At 41.6% G+C, this 19,228-nt stretch overlaps 1 protein-coding gene across 7 annotated transcripts in view; it reads right to left on the bottom strand.

Annotated features, from left to right (window-relative positions):
* The window catches only part of SLC1A2 (solute carrier family 1 member 2), a 171,274-nt gene that overhangs the window by 88,655 nt on the left and 63,391 nt on the right, over positions 1 to 19,228 (bottom strand).

Below are 19,228 nucleotides of genomic sequence, written 5' to 3'. Positions count from 1 at the left end.
GCTTTTTTAAAGAATTTATTGATTGAAAGAGACAACAGAAAACTGTCTAAATGAACTTTCTTAGAAAACTGTGCAGACACTGAAGTGAGACCCAGCTTCTCCGGACTCTTATGTAACAAGTTACATAAGGGTCATCTTATTCCCCCAGTGTGCCCTCTGGGATTATGGTGTGGAGGCTAAGGTCAAAAGCAAATTATGTAAGCATAATCCTGGGAAATTGACAAACAAAGCAGTGACCAGTTCAAGGAGCAAACCAGCAGTATGTTACTGTGAATCTCCCAGATGCCAGGAACTTATATAAAACACAGATTGCGTACATTTGGTTGACAGCAGGGAAGGGAATTGTCAAAATATTTTTTAAATGGTATATCAATATGCCAAACTATCTGAACAGAGGCTGGAACTGCATTACAGCAGCCTCTGAAAGGTTCAGGTTCGTCCCGAAGTGCTACATATTAACCTCTTAATTGTTGCCTCCTAAGGAGGTCCCAGGACGGAGAGGTAGAGGGGAGAAGTGGGGGTAACGAGAGTTAAGATCGAGGAAAGTGAACTTGGGTTGGGGCACCTTACCAACAAGTATTTAAGTATTTACTACCTACCAATACTAATAAATGAAGTCATATTTTAACTACCAGCTGCATAGCAACCCTGGAGAAGAAGCGTTTCTGAAACAGTCGTATTCACGAAAATGTTTAAAACCCTGTTAAAAACCTAATAAGGTGTGTGATGTTCCCCTTCCTAAAGTACAATTTTAAAATATTAAAAAAAAAACCTAATAAGGTGTAGAACGTCACAAGCAGCATGCAAAAAAACACTCTCAACTACCTTAGCAATCAGGGCAGAGTAAGTGAAAATTTCTGCCATCAAATTGACAAAACATCTTTAAAAAGTTGACAACATCTGTGATTGCCAAGGACAGGTAAATTTAACATGGGAGTCCAAACTGGTATTGGGTGTTGGGGGTAAGTTTGGTAGTTTCTATCAAAATTTAAGATATGTAATACCTTTTCACATCCCAAAATATTTTTCTTAACATCTATCTTGAGAAATGTGGATGTATGTTCACAAAGATGTCGATTCTTTGCAGAATTGTTTATAAAAGCAAAAAACTGAGTAATAACCTAAATGTCATCAATAGAGGAGTGCTTAATAAATTCTGATATATTTTGATGCAATGAAAGTGTATGGACCTGTTAAAAAGAATGATGCATTGCTATATGAACTGATATGGAAAAATATCTAAGATGTATCTAAGAAGTTGAAAATTGCATATGCATGTGTACATTTATAATATTTGGAAAGAAATTCTGGAAAGAAAAGTTAAAAAATGATAGGCAAGGATTACCTCTGGGAATGGATGAGGGTTTTGCAGACAGGTGTGTAAATGGAGATTCTTATATATTTTTGTAGGGTTTTTGCTAGGCTTTTACTTTTAAAATAATGCATATAAATGTATCATGCTGTACAATTAAAACTACTTTTAAGAAATGGTGAATCAGCCATCTAAGATGTTTGGAAGAAGACAGCATTTGTTTTAATGAGAAAAATATTAACTTTTAAAAGATTAGTCTAAGAAGCTGTCATTTATAAAGGAAGTTATCGCAGATGTACTAAGCTCTGTGTGAAGATTTACCTCCAAGCTCACCTGATGCAGATATTGACAAAAAGTAACTTTCTGCCCAAAATGATTCTGAGGTTTATGCTTGAAAATCAAAGTAGTTTGTCTAGAAGAGACCAGAGTTTATTTCTCTCAGATGTAATGTACCTCTCAAATGAGTGTTTTGTTGTTGTTGTTGTTGTTTGTTTTTTGTTTTTTTGCCTTGGTTCAAAAGGAGCCACAGCACAATAATTTCTAGTGGGGTACCATTTGCCGCCTTGTGTAAGATTAGAGAACAATGGCTGGGTGTGGTGGCTCATGCCTGTAATCCCAGCACTTTGGGAAGCCGAGGTGAAAGGATCGCTTGAGCCCTGGAGGTTGAGGCTGCAGTGAGCAGTGATCACTCCCCTGCACTCCAGCCTGGGCACAACAGAGTGAGACCTTGTCTCAAAAAAATAAAATGAAAAAATAAAATGAAATTTTATAAGATTAGAGAAGAATGCAGCATCTCTTTTCTGAACCTTAACCCTACACATTCAGTAGCAGAGGCAAGTATATCCCATTCACACTCAAGTTCATGTATCAGAAAATACTAGCCCCAAGTTGGTCTTGACCACCTATATTCAACTCCTAGGACATCTTTTCCAGAATGGAACACTAATGGTTCTAGAGTGGCACTGGAGTTTGTAAGTAGGACTTCTATCACTGTCCTGCTCTGATACATCGTGAGGCTTCAGACAAGTCACAAAAACCACACTGGTGTGTCAGTAGTAAGACAGGAATAATACAGGGTGGTTGCAGGAGAATAGAAGCAGTTTCACAAAACTAGCAAAAAGGAAACTGTTGAATTAGCAGCATAGGCTAGGGGCTGATAAAAGACTCTGAAAAACAGGATGTGGGCCAAGATGGCTAGGACTGACTGGACCCAACATAGCACTGGATTTGACCTAGGTTTCACCTAGGACCTCATTATACACTCATTAACATACAAAATCACACACCCACCAGCACCATGACAGTTCCGAAACAACCATATTTGGTGTAAAAATGGGTGGCACCACAGTTCTGAGAAATCTTCACCTTTTTCCAGGAACCTTCATGAATATTCCACTCCTTGGTTAAAGAAACTTGTAAAGTTAGAAGCCGCAAACCCCGCTGGGCATGACTTTCTTGAGTACACACACACTCCCCTTTCTTGAGTATATACTTTTCGCTTGCAATAACTCTCCACACTTTCACTATTTTCCCGACTAGTCCTTGAATTCCTTCTTGCTCTGGTGTCAAGAGCTCAGACACCAACCAGGATGGAGATCCCCTGGGAATTTGGGGACCTCCCCTAGCACATCAGTAGCAGTAGTATTAGCATCCCCATTTTCAAATAGAGATAACCTATTATCTGTGCACCAGAATAATAATAATAATAGTATCTGCGCACCAAGATGTGCACACACACACACACAGGCACACACACACATTTTTACACAGACACACACAGGCACACACACACACACACAAATCTGCTGTATTCAAAAAACAGAAATTAATAATGATGTACAAGCATTGTGAAATCCCTTGAAAACTTCTGCCTAAACATCTATTACAATGTCAGGTGATCATTTCATAGCAGATGAAATGTCTGGAACCCAAGACACATGGCTGAGAAGTGGCCCCACTGAGAACTCAGATCCTTTTTTTCCCATCATTAAAACTTTTTTTTTTTACATCTGAGACCTAAATATAATCAAAGTTATTAATTTGTTCATGCATTTACCCATTCAACAGATATTTGCTGAGCATCTTCTCTGGGCTTGGCATTGTTCTATATGCTACAGGTACAGCAGTGAATACCATAGAGGCTTACATACTGAAAGAGGGAGGTAAGAACAAACAATGTCATATGGAATAAGCACTGTAAAGAACAATGAAGCAATGTACTGGTGAGCGGGATATTTAATATAAGGTGGTCAGGAGGTGACATTTAACCATGACTTGAAGAAAGTTGCAGTGACCATGTGGATCTTGGGGAAAAGTATTCTGAGAAGGAACAGCAAGTGCAAAGGCCCGAGGCAGGAGCAAGCTTGGTATATGCTACAAATAGTAGCAAGCTCTCACTACACAGTGCACACGTCAAATTCAGTGAGTGCATGCTTGATGGGATTATGGAACTCTCCCCCTGAAAATGCACATACAGACAAACTTTCCTTACAATTTCAGACCCCAGAAGACCTTTACCCACAGCCCCTAGTTAAGATCCTTTGTTCTACTCCAGCCAGTTGTTGCTTCTGACATGGCTCTGTGATTCCAAAAGGCTGAGTCCTGGCTGCCATCCCTCACATGGTGAAAGACAAAAAGAAGGCCAGCCTCCTTCTTCAGACAATGTGCTTGTTCTGAATTTCAAAAAGAATGGGAGACCCTTCCTGCTTTCTCAGCTTCAAGGACTAGGAAATTATCTTTGAGCAATAAAGAGCACAATCTTCGGCCTGCTCACTCACCCTCTCTGTAACAGGAAGGGCTTCTGGAGCCCTGAGCACCTGGATTGGATCAAATTCCATCCACTCTGATTTGGAAGTGAGCTAGAGGAGCTTTTAATCTCCAGAAGGTAGTAAGAGAATTGGACCAACCAATTAGGCTTAGCAGCTCTGATTCAAACAGTGAGCACATAACTGAGAAATATTTTTGGTTTGTCTCTAAGTGGAGTTTTGAATGCCCCAAGAGTAAAAAAAATAATAGTCCTTTTAAAAATAATAAACTGATTTAAGCAGCATGCTGAACCCAAGCAACCCAGTCCATGATGCTTGGCCTGTTTCATGCCAGTATCACATATGCCGCCAAAGGACTCACAGTGCTAAGACCATCACACCTCATAACTCTTGCTAAATACGAGGGTTCCAATTACAGCTCCACTGTAAAACACTTCATAAAACGTGCAGACCTTGCTCCTGCTTTTGCAAACCCAGCCTTGTCTTCCCTCCTTTCTCTCCTGGGTTCTGCAAATGGCCTTCCAGCTTTCAGAACTTTCTGCTGAGTTCTGAGGAAACTGAGGTCACTTGCCTGTGATTGCACTAAGGATCACATCCTCTTTGCAGAGGAACTGCTGGGTGATTTCACTCCCTGTTCCCTGTGCAAGGCTCACTGGGCGCCAATAATTGCACCATTCAGAAAGGTCGGCACCTCCACTGTGAGCATCTGACTGTTGGGACTGGAGGGGGACCAGTGACGGGGACAGGCCGAAGACGGGGAGCTGAAGGTTACCTCCCCACACCAATCACACCATGAAATACCCACACAGCACACAGGGCAGAGGTTACCAGAGTTAACTATAACCCCTTCACCAACCAGACTCTTTCCCTGTCTCTTAAAAAAAGGTAAAGAAATGGTTTTACAATATATTTTCCAGATGAGCTAAATAATATACATTTTGTCTACAGAGAAATACAATGATGAATATGAAAATCACCAGTAAATCCCACTGCCAGGAAAATCTAAGTAATAGCCAATGCTTGTACCAAGAATTATTTTAAATGTTTTATATTCATTTTAACTCATTTTCTTAGTTAAACCTCACAGCCTCTCTATAAAGTTGACATTGTTTTAAGACCCATTTTGCAGGTGAGAACACCAAGTCACAGAGAAATTAAGTAACTTGCTCAAGGTCTCACAATCATTAAGCATAAGAGCTGCAACAATTAAAACCCAGACCCACGTTCCTTTTTTTTTCTTTATACTTTAAGTTCTGGGATCCATGTGCAGAACGTGCAGGTCTGTTACATAGGTATACACGTGCCATGGTGGTTTGCTGCACCCACCAACCCATCATCTACATTAGGTATTTCTCCTAATGCCATCCCTCCCCTAGACCCATGTTCTTAATGCATCTTAGCCATGGCTGCTTTCCATTTGAGGCATCCATTTCCATCCCACCTCCTGCTGTTCTGGGGTCAAGCATAGAGCAGGGACTTCTCCCTCCCTTAGTCTCCATGGGCTGCTCCTTTCCCTGCCAGCTCTGCAACCCTTTATGAGCCTCCCCAAGAATCACATACACAAAAGAGCCACCAGCAAACCAGACAGGGAAAGAAGCTGCCTTTCACTCAACTCGGGATGTGCTGAGCATCTGGCATATCCACGGAATTGAGGGGATACAGTAACTGGGACTCAGCTCTTGACCACAAGGCATTCGATCTAATGGCAGAGACATGACCTATAAACAAGAGTAACTAATGACAGAAATGTAAACAGACTCTAGGCTCTTTGAGGGCAGGTTCACGTCATATACGCTGGGGACTTAGAGGAGGCAGTCAATAACTGTTTGTTGAGTGACTCAAAGTGTAAGCTAGTAAGATCCTCTGCTCATGGCACTTATTATCCTCTGAAATCATAAAGAAGTCAGAAAGGGCTTTTTCAGTGAAATGACAGTGAAACGGAGACTCATAGGATGGATATAACAGACAAAACAGAGAAGAGGGGCAGGGCAGGGGCATGTGCCAAGGCATGGCAGCAGGACTCCCCATGGGTACTCCACATCTTGGACACAGGATGGAAGAAGACCTCGTGCTCACAGCAGTAGTTCTGTAGGCAAGGAGCTGGGACTGGAAAGGGGACTGGAAAGATAAATAGGGTCAGATGGTGGAAGTGCTTCAGTGCCAAAGGGAGGAGTTTAGACTTTGGAAAAAGACATCTCTGAAGATACAGACTTGAGAGTTAACTAGTTTAAAAAGCTAGTAAAAGCTGAGGGAAGAAATTAGCTCTCCAACTGAGAAAACAGACAAGAAAAAGGAGTTTGTGAGGGATAAGAGTTTAACCTTGCAAAACAGCCACTTCTGGAGGTATGAGGAGGAAAAGGAGTCCACAAAGGTCAGACAGAAAGGAGTCATGAGAGCGAGAAGAAGCGCAAAGGAGCGATGGTCAGGGCTTCCGCAATAGCGGTGTTACTTTTGGACACTCCCATGAATGGAGTCTCCTAGTCTGCTCTGGACAGACATGGTAACTCAATATACTTGCTGTTTTGAGCCCCTGCTCCCCAATTCCAGTGGCATTTGGACCACTTTAAAGACCAAAAAAAGATCACAAGCAGATTTCATCTCATGGGCAAAGTCCAAATCACTGATAGTGGCTGCTGGAGCAATGTTTTCAGAAGGATTCCAAGGCTGAATCTTCACTTAAATCCAGATTCAAAGTGAATGAGTTCTATGATTAATTAGCAATATCTGCCGTGGATACAACATTAAGAAGTGGACATATGCATGCCCATATTTGCCTTCCTTGCTTTCAATAGTTTGCATTCATTTCATTTCTTAGAGATGAGCTTATTTAGAGCAGCAGTTGTATTTACCTCAGTGCCGGGCCCTGAGCCAGGCAGGCACTGGGAAAACAGAGATCATTGTGCTCAGCAATTTTTTAAAATACAGATGAAGTCTTGCCATGTTGCCCAGGCTGGTCTCGAACTCCTGGCCTCAAGCAATCCTCCTGCCTTGGCCTCCAAAAGAGCTGAGTTTACAGGTGTGAGCCACCACACTCAGCCACAAATGTTTGTTAAATGAATACATTTGTTCCTAAGAAAAATGAGGACAAAGAAGCTGGTTGTTGCGAGCTTCAGGAATTCAGAAGTGGCAGAAGGGACCTCTTCCTCTGAAGCTAGCTTCCCATTTTGGCCTTGCCTGAGGCCAAGTTCCATGTGACAAGTCTGGGCAGCACCTGGGTTGAATTCAGGCCTTTCTTGTTCATGGAAAGTGCCCAGCCCACAGACACTATCCCCTCATTGCTCTGCAGGAGGAATTGTTACTAATGCAGCTAAAGGATTCTAGAATTCATAAGCAGAGCCTCCCCAGGAACAGGCCTGTCAACTGGCGCAATGGCCAAAGCAGTCCTGGGCCACCTGTTTTTAATAAGAGACATGTGGAATGCAAGAGCCAGAGGCATGCTTGGCTTGGCCTCCCCTGGGGTTGGTGAAAAAACTGTCTAGAATTGAAGCAGGCCAATGGACACACATTTCTAAGGATCTCACCTCAATTATTTATTGATGAGCAAACCTAATAATTCCTCTTTGTTTCTCAACCCTCAATAGGGTGCTTGCATGTAGCAGATACTCAATAAATGAAGCAGAAATATTAAATTTAAAGAACTCCTGACACAGATGGGAGGAAAGCAAACAGGTGAGAAGTCGTGTCCAAGAGGTAGACAATGCCCTAAGCGGAGGGGAGGAAGCACATGACCAACTGATGTAGGCCACACATCAGCACTACTAGAATTAAGAAGACAGAGGCCAGGCGCGGTGGCTCATGCCTGTAATCCCAGCACTTTGTGAGGCTGAGGCGGATAGATCACCTGATGTCAGGAGTTAGAGACCAGCCTGGCCAACATGATGAAACCCTGTCTCTACTAAAAATGCAAAAACTAGCCGGGCGTGGTGGCTCACCCCTGTAATCCCAGCTACTCAGGAGGCTGAGGTGGGAGAATTGCTTTAACCTGGGAGGTGGAGGCTGCAGTGAGCCAAGATCACACCACTGCACTCCAGCCTGGGCAACAGACCGAGACCCGGTCTCAAAAAAAAAAAAAAAAAAAAAAAAAAAAAGACAGAGAAATTGATGGAATCATTGGGAACAGGTTCCCAAAGGAGAAGGATGTGTGCTGAGTTTGGAAGACTATAGGTAAACTTTCTTTTGGTTGGAAGAGGAAAGGAGAGAGGATACATCAGGCAGAGGAAATACAGAGCAAAAGCTCAGAGCAGGATGGGAATGGCAAGGTTCAAAAACAGGTGGACATTGAGGGAAGCGAATCTGGCAGCAGCAATGAACAAGACTGGAGGCAGGGATGTAGATGGGGGGCACTACGGGAGCCTGGGCAGGGAGGGAGGAGGCCTGCATTGAGGTGTGGACAACACAGATGAGATCAAGATAAAAACCAGGGCCAAATCAAAAGGGAGAATCACAAAAGAATCAAAAATACAAAGGGAATCAAAGACCAACAGATCACAGAGAATAATAAATAAAAGATAATGACAGAGGAAGTGGTAATTTTCTATGAATCCTCAGAGGCATAGATTCTTTCTGTGCCCTAGAGACCAACAAACCTTGTCCAGCCAATGCCCAGGGCCTGCAAGCCAGGAATTCTGATGTGTACATCTTATGAACCCTGTGGTACTGTCTTCCTCATCTCAGCCCCTCTTCCTCTGCCTTTTACTCCCTTCCGTTAGTGAGAAAATAAAGAGACGGAAGAGCTCTTCCCCTCCAGATTTTCAGTGCCTTTTGCTGCAGCTAGCCACCCAGGTATCTGAGAAAGTCCTACTCTCTCCCATATCAAAGATAAGTATCTAATGAACTCAGGTATATAAAAAATCAGGTGCTTACTTCTCATAGGACATCTGCATTTTAAAGGAATCCTAACCCAGATTCTTAGATTCCCAGTATGTCTCCAGGGTTTCCTATTAGCTGCATGCCTGGGAGAGGATTGAGAGGGGAACACAGAGTCTTTGGGCTCAGGGGGCTTACAATTTAGTAGTTGAAAAGGCCATTCTTGTCTGTTTTGTACTTATGTTTTCCAGCAAGGAGTAGAAGTCCTATATGGTTAGAGACCTACGTTTGGGGTAGTTACGAACATGGGCTCAGAGACAGAGAGACCTAGGTACCAATCCCAGCTCCACCACTTAACAGCTAAGAAACTTTGGGTGAGTTTCTTCATGTCTCTGAGCCTCAGTTTTTCTCCTCCATGAAACGAAAGCACTGTATGAGATCACCCATACAAAGGGTGCAATACTGTGGCACATGGTACATATTCAATACCTATCTGCTAAGATGTGCCAGGAAATGCCAGAGGCCCACTACTGGTTTTTAGAAAGTACAGACTAAAACTTAAACAACAAGAAGACATCTCCCAGACCCTAGAGGCTGAGGGAGCTTCTGCCTTTAATTTTCTTTTTCCAATTACCTTTTTACAGATGAAGAAACCTAAGCACTTTCTTATTCTGTCTCGTTTTATCTTGTAGGATATGGGGGATAGAAGATGGTGTCAACATTTATTGGCATTTATATTAAGTCCAGCATGGAGCTAGGCATTGTCATAGAGTTTGCCTCTTTTAATCCTTGCAACAACCCCAAAAGGTACACACGTTTACCCCAGATTAGGGTGAGAAGGTAAAGAAGGGCTAAGGTTGTGAATCTTGCCCAAGGTCATATAACTAATAACATGCACAGCTGGGATTCAAACCCAGGTCTCTCCAGTCAAAATATGCTGCTTCCTAGGTCCTGACTTGAGCCAGACCTTAACCCCAGGAATCTGGGGATCCTTCTGTAAAGACACACCAAGATAAGATTTTTATCTCAGCTTTTAAATTTGGGACTGTAAAAAGCTTGGCTGATGCAACAAACCCTTTGATGATTTATTCAAATACTTATAGCTGCAGCTGCCCATCAAGCCTGATTAGGAAGATGCCTGAGCTGAGACTGGAGCTGCTTGTTGGTCTGAACCCAGATCTCCTACCAGGCACTGAAGTGTCCTCAATTCATAGTCTGGAAAATGAAATGGAAGGAGCCTTAAGATTTCATTCTTTTGACACTCCTAAACTTTAAATACACCTTCTCTCTGAGAGAACATATTAAAACTAAAAGCCACCAACATTTTTACTTCCTTTTAAAGATTATCTTAAAGAGTGAACCCATCTACCCACTACCCTCATCCAATGGAATCAGCTGACCCAGTCCTTGTTGGAGAGATTAATAAAAGTAATACACTAATGATGGCTAACATTCACTGACTACTTACTCTGAGTCAGGTACTATCCTCCAATAACCCAGTGAAATGCATAATACCATTAGTCCCACTTTATAAGTGAGAAAATTGAGGTTTAGAGGATTAGGTAAGCTAACCATGATCAGGCAACTGATTAGTGCCAGAGACAGAATCCAAGCCAGGAACGCTTTACTTACAAGCCCATGCTCTTCTCTCTGCGTAATGCTCTCCCCAGCGAACTTCCCACTCCTTCTCTGCCTCCCAAAATGACCAGAACATCTCTGCTTTCCCAGACAGCATGTCAGTTTCTCCTGGGACCATGGATCCTGTCTGAAGAACACTCCAGACCAGAGCACTTTCCTACTGACATGGACGTGTGTTCTCCCAGACGCTTCACCCCACTCAGCCCAGGCCCTAAGGAGGTTTATAAGCTAAAAACAGTCTGGTTTTCAAGTAATATTGAATGACCCCATCAGATACAATATGATTGGGAGTATATTGTGTGTACATTTAAAAGGTAAGACAGAAAACTGTATATATACTCTCATTATTATTTTATTTTTTATTTTTATTTATTTATTTATTTTTTGAGACAGAGTCTCACTCTGTTGCCCAGGCCGGAGTGCAGTGGCACAATCTCGGCTCACTGCAACCTTCTCCTCCCAGGCTCAAGCGATTCTCCTGCCTCAATCTTCTCAGTAGCTGGGACTACAGGTGCGTGCCACTACGCCCTGCTAATTTTTGTATTTTTAGTAGAGATGGGGTTTCACCATATTGTCCAGGCTGGTCTCAAACTCCTGACATCATGATCCGCCCACCTCATTCTCCCAAATTGGTGGGATTACAGGCAAGAGTCACCGCATCTGGCCCTGATCACAATTTTATAAAAATTGTACATTGCATCGAGAAAAAAGTGGACACAAAAGGTTCCTAGTGGCTATCTGTGAATGATAAGATGATGGATGGGTTTTTACTTCCTTATTGCTTCTTTCCTTTATGTTTCCAACTTTCTACAGCAAAAATGAAGTCATTTTTATGATCAGAAACAAAAAGTTGCCAAACTAAGCTGACTGACCAAAAAGGAAAAAAAGTCCATATGACTCAGAGTAGAGAACTACTTAATCTATAAGAAACTTCGTTGGCACATGTTCTGTCTTCTTGCTACTTACATACCATGCCCTGGTTATGAATCTCAATCTTCATCTAGTTCCACTTAGTTTTCCAGCCTGCTTCTGATGCTGAGTGAAGAATGTCAGTGTTGGGAGTGAATTACCTTAACGCATCCACGGTCCCTTTCCAGTCCAAGCCACAGCTTTCTGCAGAGGGAAGGTTTAATTATCAAAAGCTCTGTGACGTAGTTAGCACTATTTTTGGCTGGCAGGCGGGGCAGGTTAGCTCTTTATCCATCCCTGCCTTGGCTGAGCCCCAGAGGTCACAAACAGAGAGCATTTTCACCGTCCCAGGGCCAAGCCCATCTTTCTAGAAGCCATTCCAATGCTGCCTCTTGAGAAAGCAGTAAGGCCCCAGTTCCCTTCTGCAAAGGAGTGGCACAATTTCTCCTCCTGATATTCTCGCCCGTCTAGAATTGCAAGCTGTCTCAGGGCATGCTCACTGCACCGAGGGAGCTGCCCTTGTTTTGTAATACACCTTACTGGATACATTTCAGAGGGTTAGGTTGAGATGGTTGGCAGTGAGCTCATGCATGGCTAAACGGCACCATGAAGTTTAGGATGGGAACTCAAGGGATTGGGAATTAAGGAGCTGGGGAGAAAAGAGGGGAAGTTTGAGCAGGAAGCAAGAGATCCTATCAATGTGGTGGGGAAGCATGTGCCTGGGCAGCAGAGATGGCCAGTGAAAACTGTCCCAGCAGTGAGCACCAGAGACCTCAATATAAAAACAATGACAATAATAGCAATAATCATTTCAAGACCGACTTTGAATGTTGATATCTTATGTCCTTGCTTCTAAGATAGGCTTTTTTTTTTTTTAAGATTTAACATTTGTGAAATTGGGATGCATATTATAGTCAATATCAACATTTATCTACTATAGTATGTCTCTTTTTACTTGAAAAACTATTATTACATCGTGAGTGCAATTTACAACTAAGGGTGACTTAGAATGGAGTGAATGTGGCTGTTTAGAAACCTTCTGATAGAGACAGATGGGGTTGGGATGACATTCTCCTTTTCTTGTCTCTTTGCTCTTAAGGTTTCCACTCCCCTAACCGTTCATACAAATGCACAGAAGCAATGCCTCAGCTTCTCTTCTTCACCTAGCAGACTCCTGCTCATCCTTCCAATCTTGAATCAAATGTTGCTTCCTCCAGGAAGCTTTCCTGACCTAACTGAACAAGTGTAACTCCCCTGTTGATCTGTGTGATTGATGGATGTGCATCATCCCCCACTAGACTGTACCCTTCTTGAGAACAGAACTGGAACTTGTTTCCTCACTGCTAAATCACCTATTAAGAGCACAATAGGGTTTTCAATAAATTTTAGCTGCATTAAAATATGTGAGTCTCTAATAGAGAGCTCAAAGACAAATGATTAATTCCCACCTCAGATGATCAAAAGTTTCTTTCAATGATCCTTGGCAAATATCCCTAATAGCAAGGGAGGACATGAGCTAGACCTTCAGAAAAGAAGAAAGTCTTGTCACCTTTCTATCATCAACAGACCATGTTGATATTTAATTAATTGCATGTTAAATAGTATTTAGGCATTTATTATTATTGTGCTTTTGCCCCACTGGCTCCCGGTGACTCCTTACTCCTATTTCAATTACAAGCCAAAGCCTCCCTTGAAAGGATGTTAAGTGAATAAAGAGTATGATCATAGGACTTAGTGCAATATTAATATACATTTAAACTTTAAGGAGGGAGGATTTCAACAGACAGCACTGTTAAAATGGTACCACTGGTTAAAAATCCTATAATCCTGGCAACTACTGAGAACAGTTTCATGTCTAGAAGAGTCCCTAGAAACCCTTGGGTCTGATCATTATACAGATAGAAGACCGAAACACAAATCTATTACCAAATGGCAAAGGTATCCTATTAGTGGCATACTGGGACAAGAGGCCTTCTGATATAAAAAGAAAATCTTAGCTGGGTGCAGTGACTCCTGTCTGTAATCCCAGGGCTTTTGGAGGCTGAGGAGAGAGGATTGGTTGGGACCAGGAGTTTGAGACCACCCTGGTCAATATAACAAGACCCCATGTCTACAAAAAAAAATGTTTTTTTAAATTAGCCAGGCATGATGGTGGACACCTGGAGTCCCCACTACCAGGAAGTCTGAGGAGAAGGGATTCCTTGAGCCTAGGAGTTCCAGGCTGCAGTGGGCTATGATTACACTACTGTACCCAGCCTATGTGACAAAGCAAGACTGTGTTTCTTAAAACTAAATAAATAAATAAATAAAATAAATAAAAAATCCTGAAATCAAAGGATCTGTGTTGGCCCACCTCGTCCAACGTTTCTTTTTTGCCCTAACACAGTGGTTCTCAGCCAGGGGCAATTTTGTAATGTCTGGACACATTTTTGGTTTGCTGCAAATCATCCCCCAAAACAAAGAATTATTTTGCCCCAAATGCCAATAGGGCCAAGGTCGAGAAACCCTATCCCAACAGATGTCAGGGAGGCAGAAGGAGGCAGCAATTCCTCACACTTTTCACCCCCAACCACCCGCACCCCTGTCACCCAAGAACACATCTGAGACTTTGCACCACATACTGAAATACGTGCCTGCTCTCATGTGGACACAAATAGATACCAGAAGCCTGGCCTACCCCCAACAGAAACATGACACATCTTCCACGAACAGCAAAATCTTCCTGAATTTCCTCCGTTCTAATTATACATTTTCCCATATTTTAAGTTTTCTGAAAATGGAATGTGTCTCATAACGAATGTAGTTTCCCTTATCTCAATGCTGTTATAAAATCAATGGAAACTCCTATAAATTATTACATTTATAATCAGAGAAACATGGTAGTTTAAACCATAACGTTTACATAGAAATACAAACAAACAATAGAGCATGATGTAAAAATTTGCTTGGTTTCCAAGGATGAAACACAAGGTTTCAAAGAATTTTTCCCTTGTGGCAGGCCCCTTTGGCCAATGTGAGTTCAAACTCTTCTACCTTGTTGGTAGAGAGACTTAAAACATTATAGAGTTTACTCTCAGGATGAAAAAAGGCCAAAGGTAAGAGGGTCTGTGAATGAGACCAACCATGGTGAGCTCACTTGCAGAATCTCAGCATCAGAGAGACCTGACTTCCCTCCTCCCAACCCTTCACACCCTCCTCCTGCATCTTCACTCCAATAATCCTCGATGGCTTTTTTTCTGTGTTTTTCCATAATTCGCACCATTTCAGATGATTAGCACTTGTAAGTGTACTGGAGCTCACTGGGAAAAAAAGCATCCATGGGTCGTGCCTACTGACTGCCTTGTTTTGCTGCATGTCTGCACAAAACAGCAGGAAGTGGTCAATGCACCAGCTGTAGAGGGAGTGAGGCCAGTTATAGATCCAGTCTTAACATCTTGGCTGGTTGGGCGTGGTGTCTCACACCTGTAATCCCAGCACTTTGGGAGGCTGAGGTAGGCGGATCACTTGAGGTCAGGAGTTCGAGACCAACCTGGTCAACATGGTGAAACCCCACCTCTACTAAAAATACAAAAATTAGCTGGGCATAGTGGCATGTGCCTGTAATCCCAGCTACTTGGGAGGCTGAGGCAGGAGAATTGCTTGAACCTGGGAGGCAGAGGTTGCAGTGAGCCAAGATCATGCCACTGCACTCCAGCCTGGGCAACAGAGCAAGACTGCATCTCATCTCAAAAAAAAAAAAATAATCTTAGCTGATGGTCTCCTTGAACAAGTTAGATAACTCTGAGCCTTGGTTTTCTCACATGTAAGGCACAGCAGATGGATAACACTGTCCATTACAGAGCTGTTTCTCTTTAGTTACAAACAAAATAATTATGTGAAATACATGGTGCATGGCCAACTGCCCATGAAAGTTGGTGTGGCCTTCTGAGCAGGTTGTAGGATGTCTGACAGTAATGATTCTAAAGATTCTATAACTTTGTACTTAGCTACACTTTGAGAGTTCCTGAATGAATTGAATACCATCAAATACATCTAGACTGGGGGACCCCATGATGTTTTTTTCCAAATTCATCCTCACAAACTTATAATCGACCCATACAATATCCCTAATTGATTTTGAACAGTGATGTTATGGGCAGGTGTTTGTTTGTTCTATAAAATTTCTGGGAATAAGATCCTTGACCTCATTGGTGTCCTGAGATAGTAGAAAGGCTTAGTCAAAAAATCTGCTAATGTTCCTGGGCACCTCTGGCCATGCGTTATGGCAGTGCACTTGGTCAGGTGGCTAAGACTCAAGGCAACTCCCAGCACTCCCCTGGAACCCTGGGCAGAAGGCCCTTGGTTGCAATGTGGGCAAAAATGTGGTGCATTCCAAGACACCTACTTTTGATCAAGAATATAACGTATCTTTTCTCTGGGGCACCAAATTCAAGGATCCTTCTCAGACATTTGAAATTACTTCTGAGAGTCTAGAATATTCCTTTGCTCTTGTCGTTTAGGCTTGTCTTGAAACAGACTAAGCAGGTGAATGGCATTGACAAATGTAAAATCTCTGACAATTTAGAGAGAATATTAAGAAAAATGGGGAAAATGAGAATAAAAGTAATCCTTATTCTTTCAAATATAAAGTCTTTATGTGAATTTTATTACCTAAAAATGTAAAACTAATTTTCTGATAACACATTAAGTATTGTTATTTCAGGCAATAATTAACTTTTTACTCATTTAATTTGCTCATTTTTATGGCAAGCATTGTATCTCTTATTATAAAAAAAGTAAGATCTTTTAGGCAGGGCGTGGTGGCTCACACCTGTAATCCCAGCACGTTGGGAGGTCAAGGTGGGCGGAGCACGAGGTCAGGAGATAGAGACCATCCTATCTAACATGGTGAAACCCCATCTCTATTAAAACTACAAAAGAAAAAAGAAAAAAAAATTAGCTGGGCATGGTGGCACATGCCTGTAATCCCAGTTACTAGGGAAGATGAGGCAGGAGAATTGCTTGAACCCAGCAGGCAGAGGTTGTAGTGAGCCGAGATCGTGCCACTGCACTCCAGCCTGGGCAACTGAGTGAGACTCCATATCAAAAAAAAGGTAAGAGTTTTAAAAAGCAAATTCAAATCCATTAATTTTAGATCTCTATTAAAGGCAGAAAATCTAAATCAATGACTTAAATTAGACAGGAGTGGGGCTTTATGCAAACAAGTACATTTGGACAACATGAGAGCAGTATTAATCAGGCTTAATCTTTCTCAAAATGGGTAAAAAGCTTACAAATCTGTTTATGTTCATGAACCTGGTAACTTCATTTCGGGAATATGGTGCATGGAACAATCTCTAAGTAAAATAAATGCAATACAAAGATGGTCATTTGCAACACCATTTATAAAATAAGAAAACTGGAAACAATCAAGTCCAATTCCTGCAAAATAGTTAGACAAATGACACCACAGCAACAGTGAAGTATAACAGAGCCAATAAAAGAGAGAATTCCTTACCCATATTCTTGTATGGCAACCTACTGCATGTACATAAAGCTGAGCATAGTCAGGTCCTATATATTGTCCACACAATAAAAGAGTGACCATTAGGACAACAACCAAGGCTAGAAAAGAATTTAGAATAAGAATTTTATAATATATTAAAATGGTTTATGTTCTTTTTCTTTAAAAAAAGGGGCAAAAGGCAGTGTGCCATGGCTCATGCCTGTAATCCCAGCGCTTTGGGAGGCCGAGGTGTGCAGATCACCAGGTCAAGAGATTGAGATCATCCTGGCCAACATGGTAAAACCCCGTCTCTACCAAAAATACAAAAATTAGCTGGGTGTGGTGGCAGGCGGCTGTAGCCCCAGCTACTTGGGAGGCTAAGGCAGGAGAATCGCTTGAACCCAAGAGGCAAAGGTTACAGTGAGCTGAGACTGTGTCACTGTACTCCAGCCTGGCAACAGAGCAAGACTCCGTCTAAAAAAAAAAAAAAAAGGGAGGTGGGGGGAAGCCTAGAAAACAGATATAAAGTATGTAACATGATCTCAAATAGTATTGATGTATGTTATGACTAGAAGGGGAATACAACATTTCAACAGTGATTATCTCTAGTTGAAGAAATTGCAGGTGGTTTTTTCCCCTTATGCATACATTTATATGTTTTAATACTGCTCTGCAATGGGCATGTAGAAATTTTATGATCATAATATTAATCATCTTTTTAAAAGCTGAAACTATAAACAAATGAACTTCAAGGAATTCATTTTAAACAGGAGAAATAGGCCAAAATGTGAACAGAATAAGTAATTTATATTATCGTAGCAAGGAAAATTACCAGGTTCTTCACAACTTTGTATCATCCACACTGCCAAGCAAATACAGAAAGCCCTTGCTCAAATCCAATTTTTCCAGACTTTCTCAATGTTTTCTGGTTTCCTGAGTAACTGCTATTGGCAATTTCTGTTTCATTTGACTTCTTTATTATTTTTTTTTTTATCATCATCTTGGACTTCTGAAAAGAGAAACTAACATGTGAAAGAACAGAGTACTGAATATTGTCCCACTTCTGGTAAACCCTAAAGCTGCACCCAGAACCTAGTGAACACTGAATAATGTGTTGAGAGAATAAACAAGTACTAGCCATTTTTTCCAATAATGGAAAAAAAGAAAGAGTAATTTGAAGGAATAAATAAATAGCAAGCGGGAGGCGGTGGTCATTGTCACACCCACACTCTACGTTGCAAGAGGAAAGAGAAATACTTAACAAGGACCCAGAGTATAACATGGGACCAAATATCTTATGCATTTAGTACTATTAAAAAATACCTTTTTCACCACAAAAGCCAGACCTGCTAATTTTCCCACCAAATACAGGCAGCAGTGCAACATCGCTGACACTTTTGCTTTAGATCTTTGGACCCAAGACTTTGACAGCAGGGTAAACTGCTTGACAATAAAATCTTAGTTAAAGCCACTTGCACTGGCAAGTGGAAATACAGCTATCACACAACAGGGAAATGGCAGAGCTGGAATTCATGAATTTTCATTTGTGTCAATTTCTTCACAGTGATGGCTGAAGACACTAACATTAGAACCTGTAGAAAGAACATGAGGCTGAATGTAGAGGACATATTCATTAAGGACCGCGTTACACACTTTTGGGTTCTTCAATTCTTCAAGATCCAATCATGGATGATGATTTTGATTTAAAAAAATACAGCTTTTCCAAGTCACCACTCACCTGATATACTGCAGAGAAAAAGCTGTCAGCTGCTTTAAAGTTTTCCTAGCCAGTGTTTTGACCTCAAAGACATCAAAAACTGTCCTATCGACTGCTGTCATTTGGCTCAGGAGCCCAAGGTCACTGTTTGTTTGGATTTTGTGTAATCATGAGAGTAAAGTCATCATCAGTATCATGTAATTAATATATTATTTAAGCAGTCATTTAAAGGGGAATAATTTGATGTGGAAAGATAAAAATAACTCTGGTTCTTCCATTAATTCATTAATTCATTCAGCGTACCAAATACTTGGCTCATTGCCAGGCACTGGCATGCAGAGACCTGTGCATTTTATTCAGCATCCTAAGATGTTTCAGAAACCAATTGTTTTTCCTGAAAATCAGATTATATTTCCCAACTCTTACTTCTTTCTCTGAGCCTCAATGTTCCTAAGGAAGATCTCATTCACAGGAGTGAACTCACATTATTTCAGCCCCTGGGAAAAGCAAGTGTCTTTGCCAAATACCAAAATAGGCTCTCATGAGTGTCTTATAATAACCTATTTTTCTGCCTTTTCATTTCTCCTCCCTCTCCA

This window comes from Pongo abelii, chromosome 9 (genome assembly GCF_028885655.2).
Source record: "Pongo abelii isolate AG06213 chromosome 9, NHGRI_mPonAbe1-v2.0_pri, whole genome shotgun sequence".
Taxonomy (NCBI): Eukaryota; Metazoa; Chordata; class Mammalia; order Primates; family Hominidae; genus Pongo; species Pongo abelii.
This window is presented reverse-complemented; position numbering and strand designations above follow the sequence as displayed.